This window comes from Macaca mulatta, chromosome 7, assembly GCF_049350105.2.
Source record: "Macaca mulatta isolate MMU2019108-1 chromosome 7, T2T-MMU8v2.0, whole genome shotgun sequence".
Classification (NCBI taxonomy): Eukaryota; Metazoa; Chordata; class Mammalia; order Primates; family Cercopithecidae; genus Macaca; species Macaca mulatta.
This window is the reverse complement of record NC_133412.1, coordinates 107,138,007-107,157,502: the sequence shown is the minus strand read 5'-3', so window position 1 is coordinate 107,157,502 and position 19,496 is coordinate 107,138,007. Positions and strand designations below refer to the sequence as shown.

Here is a 19,496-nt window from a genome sequence, read left to right as displayed (position 1 = left end):
AGCCTCTTTCTCCCTCCTCACAGCCCACAGTCCCTGGATATTACAAAATTCTTTTTATCATTAAAGAATATTAAATGGCTATTTTTTCTTTAATTAACTATCCTTAATTTTGAGACCAAAAAAAAAAAAAAAAAAAAAAAAAGGTTTATTTCCCAAGATAGCAGCAACAAGCTCTGCTCTAAGGGAAAGCCCAAATTTTTAATAAACTTTCCTTAACCCCTCAAAATTTTAGTCCCAGGGTAACCTTGCTTGAGACGTAAAGTTGCTTGTAAGTGAAAAACTACTTACTCAGCAATATAAAAGAATGAACAATTGATACATACCACAACATGAATGATTCTCAAAATAATTATGTTGAATTAAAGAAGCCAGAACCCCCCATCCTCAAAAAGCATATATACTGCATGTTTCCATTTATATAAAATTATAGAAAATGCAAACAAATATATAATGACAGAAAGGAGGTCAGTACTTATCTTGTGGGTAGGGAAGAGCAGGGAGGCAGGGATGATAAAGGGGCACTGGGAAACTTTTTGGTGGTGATGGATGTGCCAGTGATGGTTGATTGTTGTAACTGTTTTGTAGGTGTGTGCCTGTGTCAACGCATATCAAATTTTGTATTTTAAACACATGAAGTGTATTGGATGCCAATTATATGTCAATAAAGCTATTTTAAAAATTGCTTCTGGGGGAACAGAGTCTCAGTTTAGGCTGCTATAACAAACTACTATGGACTGGGTGGCTTCAATAACAGAAATTTATCTCTCACAGTTCTGGAGGCTCAGAAGTCAGCAGATCCAGTGTCTAGTGAGGACCCTCTTCCTGGATTAGAAACAGTCATCTTCTCTTTGTATCCCCACGTGACAGAAACTAGAGAGAGAGCATCTCTTCATGTCTCTTCTTACAAGGGCACTAATCCCATTCATGAGGGCTCCACCATCACGATATAAAAACTTCTGGAGGCCCCACCTCCAAATACCATGACATTGGGGATTTAGGTTTCAACTTATAAATTTGGAGGTGGGGAGACACAAATATTCAGTCCATAGCAGAGTCCTGCCCCTCACCCTATATGTCCTACCTCATTTCCCAACTTCTCCCCACTAAAGGATAATCATCCCCGATTCTGTTCCTGAAGTCCAATAGGTCTTTTGCTATGGTAGACACTGAGATTTAATTGCTTGCTCTGGAGGTACAGAAACTATGTTAACCGGGCTACTGTTTCCTCCTGGTTCGTTCCCAGAGCCTCCTGAGTGCTGTGGACAAGTTTGTCCTCTTTTTCTATTTCACACCCTTTTAAGGGTTGCCTCCCTCACAGTCCAGAGACATGTTTTGAAGAGACAACAGCCAGTAGGGCACCTGTATTACTGTCGCTCTGAGCCATGACTCACCAGCCCCAATGATAACAATCCTTAGACCTTTGACATGTTTTCAGGATGCTTTTCAAAATATCTATTGGTTCCACAAAGGAAGCCCTGAGACGGTGAGTGACCTACCAGTGTTTGCCTCTTCTTCTCTTGTGTATTTCTTTCATTACTCTCCAAGGTGCTTTAGTATTAGGTGGTTCCAGATCAGCAGTAAGAAATGCAAACAAATACCCTCCTCAGAAGTTCAGCATTATTTTATTGTCTTTGAAATATTTTTAGAACTTAAGGGAGAATCAGGAATGAGTCCCTGGAATATATAGATGTGGGACATCATTGACCAGCTGAGATAATGACTGTTCTTCCATCTTGCAGAAACAACAGGTCTAGGCTCTAAGTGGTTAAGTAAATAGCTAAGACCTTGAGCTAGAGCAGGGAGACTCAAACCTGTGCTGGTTTGTGGACAAGGGAAGAAATGGAGAGCAATTGTTTAGAAATGTTCATAGCGATATGATGGAATAGTTTTATGACACAATAACAAAAAAAATTGAGCTTGTATTTTATATGCCTTTTCAACTCTTTTCTAATAATTCATTTTTGTTTATTTTACAAAATTGATGATTCATAATAGATTGGGAATTTTAGAAAAAATCAGCGGGTCCTTTACCACAGATTTATTGAGAAGTACTGAACTAATTTCATGGTCTCTGCAGGGCAGGTCTGGGTGCCTTCCTTCCAAGGAAGATCATGAGTACCTTCCTTCCAATGGAGATGATGGGTGTACTGTGGAGAGATGGAGACAGTGCCAGGGAGGAGGATGTCCCCTTCATCTCTGGTTCCTTTTTCTTTTCCTCCACATGCATCCCTGGAGAAGCACTCCACCAATAGCAAGTAGAGTTGAGACTAGAATAGAGGAGACTGCAATTAGAGAAGGGCTTGGAAATGGCAGGCGTGGCAGGAAAAGCTTTGTGGTTATCACCTAGCATGCTGACTTAGTCTAATGCCCTGTACTCTGGACCTGAGGAGCAGGTGGAGGAAGCAGCTGAGAAATATCTCACTAGTTTGGAATGAAGCTGGAATTGTGAGTTCCACTATGTTTAAGATGCTCATATAACCTAGAGGAGGAAAAACAAAGACTGGCTGTCATCACCCTGTAGTGTGAGGCTAGACATTGACATATTCCTATGGGGTCACTGATCAGAGGAACTTCCCTTTAAAAACGTGGAGGGATCGGCACACTGGACAGGTACATTGCAGTGAAAAGAGATGGGATCAGAAAAGGGTTGAGCCTAAGATGGCCTCATTATCTGTCTTAAAATGGAGAGACCCAAGCAGCTGAAAAGCATCAGGAAGATGTCACCATCTCATTTCACTGCTGTCTCTGCTGGTCCCTGTTTGCTTTTGTTTTAGTAAATCATGGTGTGAAGTAATGTTCATGTTCCTAGGAGACATGGAACAGCCGACTGCCCTGCTTGCCTTTGAAGCAGTTAGCTGACAACACCCTCACTATCACATCTTCTGGAGAGGTGGCAGAAAGAGATGACACCTTCCTTTTGTTGACTTTCATACATGATTATATATGTCTGGACACTCTTACTGACATCAATGTGTTTGTTGACTGGGAGGACGGGATCAGGTTGAGTGGGTTCAGGCTTTTTACTATGAGAAGAGCTTTTGTTCTTTACTTTGGGAAATAATGGAAACACCCAGCCCTCTTGCTTTTTTGTTAAATTAGAGGGTGCCTTCTGCATCATAAACTGCCCTGGAATATATCTTGACTTTGACTTGGGTAGTGACGCACACATGCCTCAGTGTGCCTGCCCTATGGCCTTATTATTATTTAGTCTGACGTGTTGGGATTTGGGAAAGGGTTGAGATTAGAGCTTAGGGCTCGTGTTGGTTAGTACCATCATAGGAGGAAGGGCCTGCAGCATGGTGAGCTATAGTCAAAGAGAAGCAGAATTGGAAACTCAGCTACCTTTCCCTCTTGTGCCAAACCCAAGTTAGTGACAATGCAGTCAGAGTTAGTTACTTTCGGGGAGGATTTGCAATATCTGGACCCAACTGCAGTAGCCATAAAGAGATTGACAAAGGAGGGCAAGAATAGCATATAAGCTAGTGCCAATGAATGGTTTAGAAACTTGTAAAGCCAAACTGGCACTTTCTAGGGATGAAGTGACGGATCTACCCCGACTAGGGAGACCAGGCTGTGGTTCTAGGTGTTTAGCTCTCCCAGTTTGTCTGTCCTGAAATAGCCTGAAACAAAGTTCAAGCCAGTATCGCTGCTCCCCAGAATTTCCAATCTGATTAGCTAATAAGACTGGCCCAGCGTGAAACAATGGTAATAAGTGCAGATTGTGGCAAAGATGGCAGGGAATAGAGTTGTGTCAAGATACAGGGGCTGACATGGGTCAGAGGAGACAGTGAAGGCTCCTGGGAAAGTTGGGCTTGGACTGGCACTGAGTGCTTCCCTTGTTTAGATTCAGATGGGGTTTGAGTCCTAGGTTCATCAGGACTTACTTTGGGCAAGTATATAAGATCTCTGAGCATCAGTATTCTCATCTACAAGATGGGGAAAATAGTAACGATGTCCTAGGCTTTCTGCAACCATTAGATGACATAAAGTACCTAGTGATTAAGTGATCAGTAATGTTAGATCATCCATCACTTCCATGGCTACAAAGAATTCCCTCTTTCTGGGAATGGCTCACCAATCTAGCCACAACATTCCAATTTGTAAGGCTGCTATTTCTCCCTTGGGTGAGGTGCCTGGGTGGTGGTGAGTGTGGGGCGTGCTATAAACAAACCGTGAGCTGCTTTTCTGAACTATGTACCCAGTTCCCCTAACTGAATTACAAGAGTCTCTCTCTCTTTTTTTTTTTTTTTGGAGACAGAGTCTCACTCTGTCACCCAGGCTGGAGTGCAATGGCGTGATCTTGACTCACTGCAACCTCCACCTCTCAGGTTCAAGTGATTCTCCTGCCTCAGCCTCCCGAGTAGCTGGGATTACAGGCGCCCGCCACCACGCCTGGCTAATTTTTGCATTACAAGTGTGTCTTAAACTAGAAAATCTAAGGCATAGCTTGCATTAAGAGGGATATTTTGTCCAAGTCCGCACTTGGCTAAGAAGACCAGAGTTTTCATCATAAAGCTGACACCACATGTTTGAGCTGCTTGGCCTCCCTTCCTAGCCTCTCCTAATTTGTAAACATTTTTCAGTTTTCCTATACACAAAATAGGAAGTTATGAAATCCCAACTCTGAGCTTGAGTGCTGTTCATTCTGGAAAAGCAGGCCTAGGAATCGGATGATTTTAAACTAATTTTAATCAGTAAGAACTTGGTCATAAATGGAGAAGAAATATAGCATAATGGTTAGGAGCAGGGACTCTGGGTTCAGACCACCTGGACTTGCTTCCTGGCTCTGCCACCTTACTAGCTACATGATTTGGGGTAAGGTATTTACTCTCTGTGCCTTAGTTTACTCATCTGTTAAATGAGAAAATAATGGTACATATCGCATAGGGTGGTTGTGATGAGTAAATTAGTCAACATATATATAAAGTGCTTAGAGCAGTAAGTGGCTGATGTAAGTCCTAAATACGTGTTAGCCGTCATTAATATCATTGTGTTCTGGTGACAAGGGGAGAGGGAAGGTTTTAGGCCTTGATGGATGCGGTCCTCCTAAAAAAGAGGGCACTAAGAGAGCCAGCGCCAGCTGGGCCTGGCAACAGTGGGAGGCAGGGAAAAGAATACTCTTAGGAAGGTATGGCCCGACTGCCAGATCCCACTGACAGAGCCCAGGTTCAATCATTGACAGGAATCTGCCAGCAGAGAGCCCCTTTAGAATTTGACTGTCTCCATTCCAGAATTCTGGGCTTCCTGGGACATAGCCTCTCTGCCAGCCTGCCCCAAACCTTTTTCAGTAAGGATGACACACTTAAGCAGGACTGACTCAGTAACAGGCCCTTTGTTCTGTCTCCTGGACCTCTGGGTGCCACTGTCTGGACATGTCCAGCTTGGCAGGCAGCTGGCATCCTAAGGATTCAGGTCGTTATCAGCTGGACACTGACTAAACAGAGCCCCTCCCAGCCTCGTGATGTGTGAGGCAGTGCACGTAGGCCTGCATACCTCATATCTCTGCCCGGGCAATTACAACCCAACCACCCTGCCCCATTCCAAGGCAGCTGGAGCCAGCTAGGGCACAGTGTTTGGGGCAGAAGCCAGGTATTTTTCCTCCTTTTATCCTTTTTGATTCCGTAGGCATTTTCTTCTAAGCTCAGGATCTAACTACAATGTCCCACATGGGAAAACAAACCCGAGAGGCAGGAACTAGGCCATGTCTGCTCATGATGCTGCCTTTTGTGGCTCTGAAATGGAGCCAAAAAAGGCACAGCCTCTGTCCTCTAGGACAGAAAAGCTAGAAGCTGTGTGTCCTTTCCCCGGCTGCTGTTTGCCTTGTGAGCATGTTGCATATACCCGCACATTAGTGGTGCACTGTCTAGTCTGATGTTCAGATCTATATTTAAATACTACTGTGGGATTCAGAGTCCAAGGGTATAAAGTGCAAGCCTGGGCTTGGCCAGGCTTCAAGATTTGCAGCCTACCCAGTGGGTCCTCAAAGCTGGCCTCTTGCATCAGAAGTGATCCCATGCAGTTCTGATGACAGTTTGTGACAACTCCCTCTGGTCTGGGAAATCTCCCTGTGCATGTTCTCCTATCTCAGCCAAGGGGACCACGTGTGAATACAACAATTGGTACCATTTATTGGACGCTTGCTCTGCACCAGACAGTATGCTGAAGGTGCTTTCTGTAACAATTTCCTGTACCCATCTCCCATCCCCAGTGCTCCAGTGGAGGTAGTGTGATCAATTCTGCTTTACAGATGAGGACACTGAGATGCAGTGACATTAGGTAACTTAAGGTCACCCAAGTAGGAAGTGGTAAGGCCAATTTTTTTTTTTTTTAGACAGAATCTTGCTCTGTCTCCCAGGCCGGAGTGCAGTTGGGGGTGCTGTGGGCTCACTGCAACCTCCATCTCCTAGGTTTAAGCGATTCTCCTGCCTCAGTTGGAGTAGCTGGGATTATACAGCCATGTGCCACTGTGCCTAGCTAATTTTTGTATTTTTATTAGAGACGGGGTTCACCGTGTTGGCCAGTCTGGTCTCGAACTCCTGGCCTCAGGTGATCTGCTTGACTTGGTCTCCCAAAGTTCTGGGATTACAGGTGTGAGCCACCGCACCCGGCTGGGCCAGTATTTGGACAAGACAGTTTGATCCAGAGCATGTTCTGCAGTATCTCTCTGCTTGTATCTCTCCAACAATTAGACCAATGCCTGGGAATTATCATGCTCATTGTCATCATCAGTTTTATCAGCCAGCAGGGGCCAGAAGCTTCTACGTGGTTGACGCATTTGGCTAATTTGCTGTGCCCTTGGTGATAGGGAGAATAACGCAAAAAAAAAAAAAAAAAAAAAAAAAAAAAAAATCGAGTTATTTCCTTACTGATTTCTGTTACTTGGATTCAACAAATATTTAGTGGGCATTTGTATTGTGCAAGGCATTATACCAGAACTAGCAAAGAGGGCTGCTACAAGGTAACTGCTTTCAAAGAGCTTGCACTCTAGAAAGAGAAATCACCTTTCCGAATTCCCAAGATGGCTTACAAGGCCATCCTCTTCATTCTCTTAAGGGTCGTCCTCTTCAGTCACATTGCTCTGCATTCCTCTCCTTTGTCTGAAGTCTCTTCCAAGTCCTTTTGTTTGGGGAGCTCCCTACTAGCGCAGGGCCTTACGCCTTCTGTTCATCAGCCTGAAATACTCCACACCTTTGCCTGGTTAACTCCTCATCCTTCAGGGAATTCCCTCCCACTCCCACAGAATAGGTCAGGTTCTCTCCTCACATCTCATCACAGCTCCCTCTACTTTTAATTTTTGTAATTATTTGATGAATCTGTTACTGATGAGGGCACAGATGCTTTTGTTGTTCACCCCTGTATTCCCAGCACATAATAGGTGTTTGCTAAATACTCTTAAGGGAATGAAGATTACAGATCATTTATTCAAGCAAAAACTGGGGCATGTTAGTCCCCAGTCCCCCAAGAAGCAGACCTCAAGACAGGATCAAACATGGCAGGATTTTAGTAGTGTGAAACTATGAGAAAGTGGCAAGGGAGCTAGGGGAAGCTAAGACAGTCGTCACACTGTAAGTCTGATCCTAGAGTGAAGAAAGGAAGGTTGAGTGGAGTGTGTGTGTGTGGGTTTTTTTTTTTTTTCCTGAGACGAAGTCTCACTCTGTCGCCCAGGCTGCAGTTTAGTGGAGTGATCTCGGCTCATTGCAACCTCTGCCTCCCAGGTTCAAGTGATTCTCCTGCTTCGGCTTCCCGAGTAGCTGGGACTACAGGCACACACCACCATACCTGGCTAATTTTTGTATTTTTAGTAGAGATGGGGTTTTGCCATGTTGGCTAGGCTGGTCTCGAACTCCTGAGCTCAGGTGATCTGCCTGCCTCAGCCTTCCAAAGTGCTGGGATTACAGGCGTAAGCCACCGTGCCTGGCCTGGGTGGAGTGCTCTATATCTTCCTCTGCAGTCTGAGAAAAGTTTGGCAAGGCTGTGGAGGACTTAAGGCCAAAGGCAACTGAAGGTTGGGAGCCCATAGGAGGTGGGACCTGGCCCTGGGCTTTCAGAGCTCAGCACCTGAGGCGCTCTGTTAATTACGCACTCCTTGTGGATGGAAGGCTGGGGGCGTATTCTCCTGGCTGTCATGTGGGGGTTCTGAGGAGAAAAATTACCAAAGGCATGACTTCCGTAAAAGGGTAGGACGTCTTACTTTTGAGGCTCAGTAAGTACTTGTCAAACACGTAGCATTCTTTGACACTGTGGGAGACACTATAGTTTGAGTACACATAGGCTCACTTCAAAAAACTTATGAGCTAATTAAGAGACAAAGTAGACCACATACATGCTCCTGAATCTCAGTTTTCTCATTTCTGAAAAGGAGATAACGCCACTTACCTCGTGTGACATGTGACAGATCCAGTAACTTCTGTGAATAGGGTAGGTGCTCAACAAATAAGATTTGAATGTGAGTTTAAAAAAATAATAACGCATTGGCCTCTCCACCTTTTCAGTTTTTCTAGTCACTTCGACAGGGTCGACAGGTTTTAAAGTAACGTTTGGGTTAGGAAGTGTGTTTTCCTTGTAATTATTCTAATCAGTAGTCCTCTGAGGCTTTTTAAAAAAAGATCATTTCAAGTAGAAGAACCACAGTTTAAATATGTGATCAGCACGAAGGGAAGATTTAGTATCAAGTTACCACATTTAAAGAACTCTTTGGAGCAAAGCTCAGTAGCGTGTGCTTGGCACAGCAAACTTCTGGGCGGTTGGTTTCTGAACCCTTAGCCCTAGGGGAGTGTTCAGGTTGTGATGGCACAGTCATTGGGACATTGCTTAGTTGCCATCCTTCCCATAGATGAAGGAGGTGGATAAAAATTGCACTTTTAATGTGGGGGGGGGGACTCTTCCCTTTTCTCAATGCCAAAAAGGGGGTGTGGTTCTGCCCCTGTTCTTCCCACCTCCCCACACACCCCTGTTATTATATATTATGCTTTGGATACACTTGCCCCTGAAATTAATCTTATCGTGATCTCACCTGTCTCATTGGGCTGTCTTTTTCTAGGAATTGGTTTTCATTCAACAACTATTTCCCAAGCAATTAACTAGTAGATGTAGGTGTTGTGCCTCCTCCCTCAGTGCAGGGGGAGGACTGGCTAGAGCATAAAATGTATATGTGAAATGTAAATTGCTCTAAAGAATAAAGCCTATTAAAATATATATTATGTATTACAAAGTATCACGGGAATGAAGAGGAAACAGGTTTTCCAGGGTAAGGAGGCAGCATTTGATCTAGGACTAATGTTAATAGTCAGAAAAAGGGATGAGGAAGTAGTTTTAGCAAGGGTAAGGATGTGTTTGCCATCTCCTACATTAGACAAGTAATTTGTAAGGGCTGGAAGATAGGGAAGGACCCAAGGACAGATGAGAATAGCAAAATGGCATTGCAGGTAAACCATGGCTGCCCTTGAAAAACTTGTTTAGGAGCACTATAGGTCAAGAAGAGCCACTGATGTTTGATACCTAGGAGGCAATGTTTGAGCTGTTTAGGAAACAGTGTCTGGGTGAGACAGAGCGACTGGTGCCAGAGTGGTGCAGTCATTTAGGCAGGAGAGAGAATTGTTTCCGTAGAAATGAAAATAAGAGGCAGATATGAGAGAGAGAGTGGGTATCAGAGTGGAGAAGGTGGCTTTGAACGTGACCCAAGGCTTCAAGCCCCTGTGTGGACAGGGAGAGATACTACTGAGAGGGGGAGCCCCAGAAGAGGGGCTGCTAGGCTGGGAATGGTGATCCCTATGTAGCTAGCATTGCATTTGAGGGCCTGGAGGGGTGTACATCTGCACCTGGCCAATAGGCACTGGAAATTCAGATCTGGAGCTCAAGTATGTGGTAAGGCTAAAGATAAAGATTTGGGAGCTGTCATCCCAGGGATACTAGTTGAAATGGCAAGTTGTTTAGTTTCCTTAATCACCTAAAGAAAGGCTTGGGTTTCTGGTTGCATGGGTGACAGAAGGTGGATGAGTGTTTTCTGGTGCCTAGATGACCAGTCCTGATTCTCCCAACACAGTCTTTGGATCTTTGAGATTCCAAGAAGGGGATACATTGGTTCTGTCCTCTTTCACTTAGCCCGACTTTGTCTCTTCTCCCTCAGTTGTCCAGCTTCTAATTCTGCAAACAACAGCTGGAAAACGTGAGGGAAGACTCAACAGCTATGTGTTGGGAATCAAGAGGCATCCAGGATGAAGATACCATCTGGCTACAGCTGCTACCAAAATGAGTGTGTGTGTGTGTGGGCGTGTGGGTGTGTGTGCATATGTGAGTATGACATAGGATGGAGTGGCTAAAAATTTCTTGCAAACTGTTTTTAAACATGGTAAATTAAATATTCTTTAAAAATAGTTGAATGCTGGCTGGGCACAGTGGCTCACGCCTGTAATCCCAGCTACTCGGGAAGTTGAGGCAGGAGAATCAGTTGAACCTGGGAGGCGGAGATTGCAGTGAGCGGAGATCGTCCCCACTGCACTCCAGCCTGGGTGACAGAGTGAAACTCTGTCTCAGAAAAGAAAAAAAAGTTTGAATGCTGTCTCAAAGATTATTTCCTTCAAAATCTTGGTGATTAGAAAATCAGAAATCTAGCATGCAAGTTCTGATTGCAGGTGACCACCCTTTGGACACACACCGTAGCCTGACCCCGCACTGGCAGTGGAGTATGCTCAGAGACTCGACTTGGCTAGAAGCTGCCTCCTTTTTTCAAGGAGAGGCACGAGGATCTAAGAATATATGAAAAGATTAAAAGTTCAAGAAAAGGCTTTCGTCCCCAGTCCCAGTTAAAGAGAGGCCTCTTCCTGGAAAGTGATTAGGGATTTGTGTGTGTGATTTTGTTCCCGGCCAAACAAGTCTCCAGCTAGGTAATCTGTTTCTAATCATAATTTGGATTACCCGTCAAACTAACCAAATGTTTGTTTGTCTAAGGAAGCCAATCCTCAGGCAAAGAGAAGCTTGACAAACCTCCACCAAGGAACTGGGAAAGTTGTTCCCCCACCTCCCCAACCCCACCGCCCAGTAGGATCATTCCAAGGTCAGTAGGCTATAACCGCTGCCTCCTTATGCTAGAAAGCGCAGGAAGGAACTGCTTTGCACAGCATTCTGGCTTCTTCAGTTTGGGGCTGTCTCTTCTGATCACTGTTGGTTCTCGAACCAAACAAATTGCCATCCCCTTTCCAGCCCCTCCCCACCCCCTGGAACATTTGGCAGTGTTTGCAGACTTTCGGTTGTCACCATTGGGGTAACAGGGGTGTGTTATCAGCATCTAGAAGGTAGAAGCCAGGGATGCTGCTAAACATCCTACAATGCACAGGGCAGCCTCCGTAACAAAGAACTAGCCAGGCCCAAATGTCAATTGTACCCATAGTAGAGACAGCTTTAACTAAAACCTACCCTCACCAGTGTTTGTTCCTAAACAGAGAGTAAATAAGCCTTCCAGTAGGTAGATGTTGGTAAACCAGCTCTCTGGGGAGAAAAAGCCCCTAACTTATAGCCTTGGCAAATTTCCCTGATTAAACACTCTTACCATGTTTGATATCAATACCATGTTCTTAACATGGAGTTGGAAAGAGTTGCATAGAATAGGCTCTCGCTAGCTACTAACACCAGCCCCAGATATTCACCTGGGCCCATGGATTCTCAAATCTTAGTAAGAACAAACAAAGCCCGCACGCTCCCACAAATGAATGTGGGTGTCAGTGTCATGCTGAGCCATACTGGAACCTCAGGCAAAAGGAAAAATCAGTGATATTGAGCCTGTCTTCATTGAAAATTTTGATAGTTTGTTCATCATGGATTTTTTTTTACATTAATGTAAAATATTGCAGTAAATATTTGTTTTATTTTTATTTCTCCTCATTTTTGTTTTCCTCCTCTATTTTTTTTAAACAGGGTCCTCCTCTGTTGCCCAGGCTGGAGCACAGTGGTGCAATCCTACCTCATTGCACTCTAACTACTGGGCTCAAGCAATCCTCCTGCCTCAGCCTTCTGAGTAGCTAAGACTACAGGTGCACACCATCATGGCTGGCTAGTTTTTTATTTTTTGTAGAGATGAGGTCTTGCTATGCTGCCCAGGCTGGTCTTGAACTTTGGTCTCAAGTGATCTTCCCGCCTCAGTCTCTCCTCCTCCTTCTCGTTCTCTTCCTTTTGCTCCATCTCCTCTTCTTTCTTTTCTTTCCTTCCTTGCCTTCTTGTTTTCTCCTTCTGCCTCCCTTCCTTTATAGTGGAATGGTTAAGTCACCAGACCAAAGGTTTCCGTTCAGGCCAGTGCCCACCATCACAAAGGAAAGCAAGGAAGTATGGAATTCATTAGAGTGATTTTCATGCTTCCTGGAGAGAGTTACTGAGGATAGCTGAAATCTCTGCCAATGTCATCTTAAAGGCAGAATGGGAGAGGAGTGGTAACAAATGTTCTGTAAGGTCACAGTTGCTCAATTATCCTTCCATCCAATTAAAACTTTTACTTAAAAATTCAGGGCTTGTCATTAACTGACTATGTGTGCAATTCTGGAAGCTCCATTCATAGATTGTGATGTGAATGATGCCCCAGAGTTGCAAGGCAGGTGATCTGGCTTCTTGAAGTCTCTTCAAACTCTACAAATCAAAGCAAACGAAGGAGGATGCCAATCCTGATTTCTTTCTGAGGCAAACCCTGAATGACAGCTGCTTTTCTTTTAAGGAATCCTCACCAGACATGGAAGGCAACTATGAGAAGCATGTTGTGGCTGTGGCACCCACCGAGCCAAGCATTCAGGACAGATGGCCTGACAAATGCTGTTGCACAAGTGTCCTTCACTAGATTGGCCTGTTATATTCCTTCGTGGTGTCCTGTACTCTCAGAAAGCATGTGTCATGACTCTATAATGATGCAGCTATTTGTCTGATTGTTTATCATTTGTCTGCTCTCAGGAGTATAACTCCCAGAGGACAGGACCCATGTTTATTTTGTTCATTACTATGTCTGTACACACTAGGTGCTCAATAATGGTTACTAAGATGGATGAATGAAAGAAAAACAATGGGATATAATGCATGTCCAAATGAGTGGAGAGACACCCAGAAGGTCAAAAGGCAAGACTGAGGAGGGTCTCAATGTCCCACTCCCCTTCCCTGAAAGGTTGAGGGCAAGAATTCTAATATGATACTTGAAGCAGGGTAGGAATGACATTAACTTATGCCATTCCTAGAAAATGGTGAGATACAGGTGAGACCCTAAATCTTACAGATCACAGCTGATAGAGTCAAAATCTGCTTTTAAGAGTATTCTGCTCACTGTGGAGGACAACAAGCTATAGGCATACCATTTATTTATTTATTTATTTGAGATGGAGTCTCGCTCTGTCGCCCAGGCTGGAGTGCAGTGGCGCCATCTCGGCTCACTGCAAGCTCCACCTCCTGGGTTCACGTCATTCTCCTGCCTCAGCCTCCCAAGTAGCTGGGACTACAGGCATCTACCACCATGCCCAGCTAATTTTTTTTGGTATTTTTAGTAGAGACGGAGTTTCATCGTGTTAGCCAGGATGGTCTCAATCTCCTGACTTCGTGATCCGCCTGCCTTGGTCTCCCAAAGTGCTGGGATTACAGGCGTGAGCCACCGCACCTGGCCAGGCATACCTTTTTGATTGTGCTTCGCTTTGTTGTGTTTTGCAGATATTGCATTTTTTGCAAATTGAAGGTTTTGGCAACACTGTGTGCCATTTTTCCAATAGCATGTGCTCACTTGATGTCATTTTGTTACATTTTGGTAATTCTCACAATATTTCAAATTTTTTCATTATAATTATTATCTATTATAGTGATCTGTGATTAGTGATCTTTGATGTTACTATTGTAATTGTTTTGAGGTGCCATGAACCACACCCATACAAGACAAATGTGTATATTCTGACTGTTCTATGGACCGGCCATTTCTCCATCTTTCTCCCTTTCCTCAGGCCTCCCTATTCTCTAAGACAATCCCTATTCCCTCCCAATCTTAAAACTGAGCCAATGAATAACCCTACAGTTGCCTCTAAGTGTACAAGTGAAGGGAAGAGTCACGTGTCTCCCACTTTAAGTTAAAAGTTAGAGATGACAGTGGTTAGTGAGGGAGGCATGTCGAAAGCTAAGATGGGCTGAAAGCTAGGTCTCTTGCACTAAACAGTTAGTTAACTTGTGATTGCAAAAGAAAAATTCTGGAAGGAAATTAAAAGTACTACTCCAGTGAACACATAAATTTTAAGAAAGTAAAACAGACTTGTTGCTGATATGGGGAAAGTTTGAATGGTCTGGATGAAAGAACAAACCAGTCACAACATTCCCTTAAACCAAAGCCTAATTGAGAGCAAGGTCCTAATTCTCTTTAATTCTCTGAAGGCTGAGAGAAGTGAGAAAGCTGCAGAAGTTGGAAGCCAGCAGTTGGTCCATGAGGTTTAAGGAAAGAAGACATCGCCATACCATAAAAGTCCAAGGTGAACAAAGTGCTGTTATTGAAGCTGCAGCAAGTTCTCCAGAAGATCTAGCTAAGATTGCTGATGAAGGGAGCTACATGAAATAACAGAGTTTCAGTGTTGATGAAACACCCTTATATTGGTAAAAGATGCCATCTAAGACTTTCATAGCTAAAGGGAGTAAGTCAATGCCTGGCTTCAAAGCTTCAAAGGACAGGCTGACTCTCTTGATAGGGCCTAATGCAGATGGTAACTTTAAAGTTGAAGCCAGTGCACATTAACCATTCTTAAAATCCTAGGGCCCTTAAGAATTATGCTAGATCTACTCTGCCTGTGCTCTAGAAATAGAACAACAAAGCCTGGATGACATCACGATGTTTACAATGTGGTTTACTGAGTTGTTTTTGTTTTTGTTTTGTATTTTTAGTAGAGACGGGGTCTTGCCATGTTGCCCAGGTTGGTCTCAAACTTCTGAGCTTAAGCAATCCCTGCCTCAGCCTTCCAAAGTGCTGGGATTACAGGCGTGAGCCACCATGCCCAACTGGTTTACGAGTAGTCTAAGCCTATTGTTGAGACCTACTTCTGAGAAAAAAAGATTCCTTTCAAAATATTACTGCTCAGTGACAACGTTCAATGACTTAGTCGATCAACAGCTCTGATGGAGATGTACAGGGAGATGAATGTTGTTTTCATGTCTGCTAACACAACATCCATTCTGAAGCCCATAGATCAAGGAGTAATTTCAACTTTCATGTCTTATTATTTAAGAAATGCATTTCATGGCTGGGTACGGTGGCTCACACCTATAATCCCAGCACTTTGGGAGGCTCAGGTGGGCAGATCATGAGGTCAGGCCATCGAGACCATCCTGCTCAACATGGTGAAACCCCATCTCTACTAAAAATGCAAAAATTATCTGGGTATGGTGGTGCATGCCTGTAATCCCAGCTACTCGGGAGGCTGAGGCAGGAGAATTGCTTGAACCCGGGAGGCAGAGGTTACAGTGAGCCGAGATCGCATCACTGCACTCCAGCCTGGCAATAGAGCAAGATTCCGTCTCAAAAAAAAAAGTAAAAAAAAAGAAAAAAAAGAAATGCATTTCATAAGGCTATAACTGCCATAGTAATTTCTCTGATGGATCTTGGCAAAGTCAATTAAAATCTTTTTCGAAAAGATTCACCATTCTAGATGTCATTCAGAACATTTTCAATTGACAGGAGGAAGTCAAAATATCAACATTAATAGGAGTTTGGAATAAGTTGATTCTAACCCTCATGGATGACTTTGAGGGGTTTAAGACTTCAGTGGATGAAGTAACTGTAGATGTGGTGAAAATAGCGAGAGAACTAAAATTAGAAATGAAGCTTGAAGATGTGACAGAATTGCTGCAAGCTCATGGTAAAACCTGGAGAGATGAGCAGTTGCTTCTTATGAATGAGCAAAGAAAATTTCTCCCTTCCCTCCCCCTCCCACTCTCTTCCCCCTCCCCTCCCCTCCTTCATCCCTCTTCCTCCCCTCCCTCCCCCTCCCCCTCCCCCTCTGCTCCCCTCCCCTCCCCCCTCATCTCTCCCCCTCCTTCCCCCCCGCTCCCCTCCCCTCCCCCCTCCCTCATCTCTCCCCCTCCTTCCCCCTCCCCATTCTGCTCCTACCCCCTCCCCTTCCCCTCCTCCTTCCCCTCCCCCCTCCTCTCCCCTCCTTTTCTTTTCTTTTCTTTTCCTTTCTGTTTTTTCAAGACAGGGTCTTGCTTTGTTGACCAGGCTGGAGTGCAGTGGCTTGATCTTACTCCACTTCAACCTCCACCTCCTGGGCTCAGGCTCAGGTGATCCTCCCATCTCAACCTCTCAAGTAGCAGGGACTACAGACATGTGCCACCACACCTGGCTAATTTTTGTATTTTTTGTGGAGACAGAGTTTCACCACATTGCCTAGGCTGGTCCTGAACTCCTGGGCTCAAGCAACCCACCCACCTTGGCCTCCTAAAGTGCTGAGATTACAGGTGTGAGCCACTGTGCCCAACTGAAAGTGGTTTCTTGAGATAGCATGTGCTCCTTATTAAGGTGCTAGAAACATTGTTAAAATGACAACAAAGGATTTAGAGTATTCCATAAGCTGAGTTGATAAAGCAGCAGCAGGGTTTGAGAGGATTAACTCTAATTTTGAAAGAAGTTCTGCTGTGGATAAAGTGTTATCAGACAGCATTACATGCTACAGAAAAATCTTTCATGAAAGGAAGAGTCCATTGTTGTTGCAACTTCATTGTTGTCTTATTTTAAGAAATTGCCACAATCACGCCAACCTTTGGCAACCACCAGCCTGACTGGTCAGCAGCTATTAACATCGAGACAAGACCCTCCACCAGCAAAAAGATTATGACTTGCTGAAGGCTCAGATGATAGTTAACATTTTTGAGCAATAAAGTGTTTTTTAGTTAGAGTGTGTACATTGTTTTTTTTAGACATTATGCTATTGCAATTTTTTTTTTTTTTTGAGATGGAGTCTTGCTCTGTTGCCCAGGCTGGAGTGCAGTGGTACCATCTTGGCTCACTGCAACCTCCGTCTCCTGAGTTCAAGCGATTCTCCTGCCTCAGCCTCCTGAGTAGCTGGGATTACAGGTGCCTGCCACCATGCTCAGCTAATTTTTGTATTTTCAGTAGAGATGGGGTTTCACCATGTTGGCCAGGCACTATTACATTCTTAATAGACTACAGTATAGTATAAACATAAATTTTATATATATTGGGAAACCAAAATATTTGTGTGACTTGCTTTATTGTGATAGTCACTTTATTGCAATGGCTGGAATTGAACAGTATCTCTAAGGTATGCCTGTATAGGCGATGGTTCTTGAGATGCGAAGCGTCTGGATGATGGGTGATGTGAAGTCATGGGCCTCAAGGGGCTCATGACCCTTACAGTCTGCCCTGGAATGAAACACAGCTTCTTCCCTTAGGGACCAACTTGAAATGGCCTGAGATTGCCCCTATGGCCAGGCTGGGCCATTGGGGCTGGATGTTGGAACTAGAGAAAGGACCCTGAGGAGGAAGCCACAGGGAATATTCAGGGAACAGCAGCTCCCAGACTTCTCCATGGTCTTGTTTTGACTCAGCACTCCAGGTAGGAGAGAAACTAAAGGGAGGTAGCACAAGAGAAGCAAAAGTTAGCTGAAGACATAGATTGTCCATACTCATTAAGAAAATTTCCTGGCTGAGTGCAGTGGCTCATGCCTATAAACCTAGCACTTTGGGAGGCTGAGGCAGGTGGATCATCTGAGGTTAGGAGTTCGAGACAAGCCTGGCCAACGTGGTGAAACCCCGTCTCTACTAAAAATACAAAAATTAGCTGGATGTGGTGGCGGGCACCTGTAATCACAGCTACTAGGGAGGCTGAGGCAGGAAAATCACTTGAACTCGGGAGGTGGAGGTTGCAGTGAGCTGAGATTGTGCCATTGCACTCCAGCCTGGGTGATAAGAGTGAAACTCCATCTCCAAAAAAAAAAAAAAAGAAAGAAAAGAAAAAGAAAATTTCCTAGATTTTGTAGCTCACTCCAATAAGTCAAACACGTTTCATTAATTTTGAAAATAACCCACTTTGAAGAACCAATTTACCCAGTTCTGAAATGCACAGTTCTTTATGGGAGAAGCTCAGCACTTCAGGACTACAAAATGGAGTAGGAGGTGAGAAAAGCCTGGTTTAGCTAAGAAGCCTATACTAGTCAGGGTGTGGATGGCTTAAAGAAGAGGGGTTAATATGAGAAGACAGGCAACCTCACAAATGGCAATAGATTCCCATTCATTCTATTAATGGTGTGCCAGAAAACTTTAGGTCCTTGTTGACACTTACGGTGTACAGATGAGCTGGGCCCCACCTCTGCTGTGAAGATAAGAGTGAAGAATTTCAGGGCCTTGCCACTAAATGGTTTCTTTGTTTCTCTCTCCCCCTTCCTCTACTTTCTGCATGTGGGTGGACATGTGAGTGTGGGTGTGTGTGTTGGGGAGGTGGCTTAAGGATTTCAATGAATATGCTGGTAGTAGTTTGAGGAGTAAGTCACATAATTGTTGTGTTTCTACTTCTAGCCTTTAGGAGGAAAACATTCATCGGAGTAGATGATTAATTACTGTTTGAAGAGTGCTTTGAGATCCTCTAATGAAGGGTTTTAGAAGTATGAAGCATGTTTCCTGAATGTGTGGTTACAACATGTGATTCTGTGTTAGAATGCTGCTAGACTGTCAAATATACCCCTCTTCTATGTCCCTGAACAGGAAAGAACATGCTGACCGGGGAGGAGAGGGCAGGAGAAGAGAAGGGAGAAGAGCTGGAAGGAAAGAGGAGGTGTTGGAGAAAAGACTAGTGTCTTGTGTTAACCTGGAGGAAAGACAGCGTGGGCACCCCAGTGTCTGTGCAAAAGTTGCACATCAGTTGCACATCTGAGAGTGAAACAAAGGCTTCCTTTGTTCCCGAACAGTTTGCTCCCTGTGAAGTTTGTTCTCTTCACCTTGCAATCTGAAGTCTGTTGACTTTTGGTGCGGTCTGTTGGTTCAAGCTTTACCAAAGGAGTTAATAACTACTGCATTGTTGTGGTGGAAGCTACCTTTAATTTTTCAAGAGAACTGCAGAATTGTTTTCTCTTCTGTTATTAATATTATTGGAATAATCATCATCATCAACCATTAAAACCTTTATTATTCTCTGCCTTTATAGAGTTGCTCTTCTTAGAAAGTCCTCCTTTATTTTTCAACAAAGTCTTATTTTGAGAGGAGGTGCTTTCTCTAATATCTAATGTCTAGCTGGAGTGTGGGCACCTCTTACACCAGCAGCAAGCAGTCACCTACCACAGGAACTGACCGGGAGGCAGCAGCATGTGCTAGTTAAACCTCAGACTCTGGATCCAGCTTGAACTCCTGATCTGCTGCTCCCACTCACATGACTTTAGGCAAGTTATTCACCTCCTCAGAATCACAACTTTCTCATCAGTGAAATAGGATAGGAATAGTATCTACCTTTCTGTGTTATTGTGAGAATTAAAAGTGTAATTATATATAATGCTTACAA

General features: G+C 44.1%; 1 long non-coding RNA gene across 2 annotated transcripts; it reads left to right on the top strand.

Annotated features, from left to right (window-relative positions):
* Nucleotides 1–1,424: 1,424 nt before the first annotated feature.
* On the top strand, nt 1,425–19,140 carry LOC144329740 (uncharacterized). 2 transcript variants are annotated; one of them, XR_013395377.1, is made up of 5 exons: nt 1,425–1,483; nt 10,127–10,252; nt 10,948–11,053; nt 14,374–14,468; nt 18,707–19,140. It is a non-coding gene; the product is annotated as an uncharacterized LOC144329740 (long non-coding RNA). The 2 variants fall into 2 exon arrangements; XR_013395378.1 differs by having other exon boundaries at nt 12,698–14,468.
* Nucleotides 19,141–19,496: the final 356 nt, after the last annotated feature.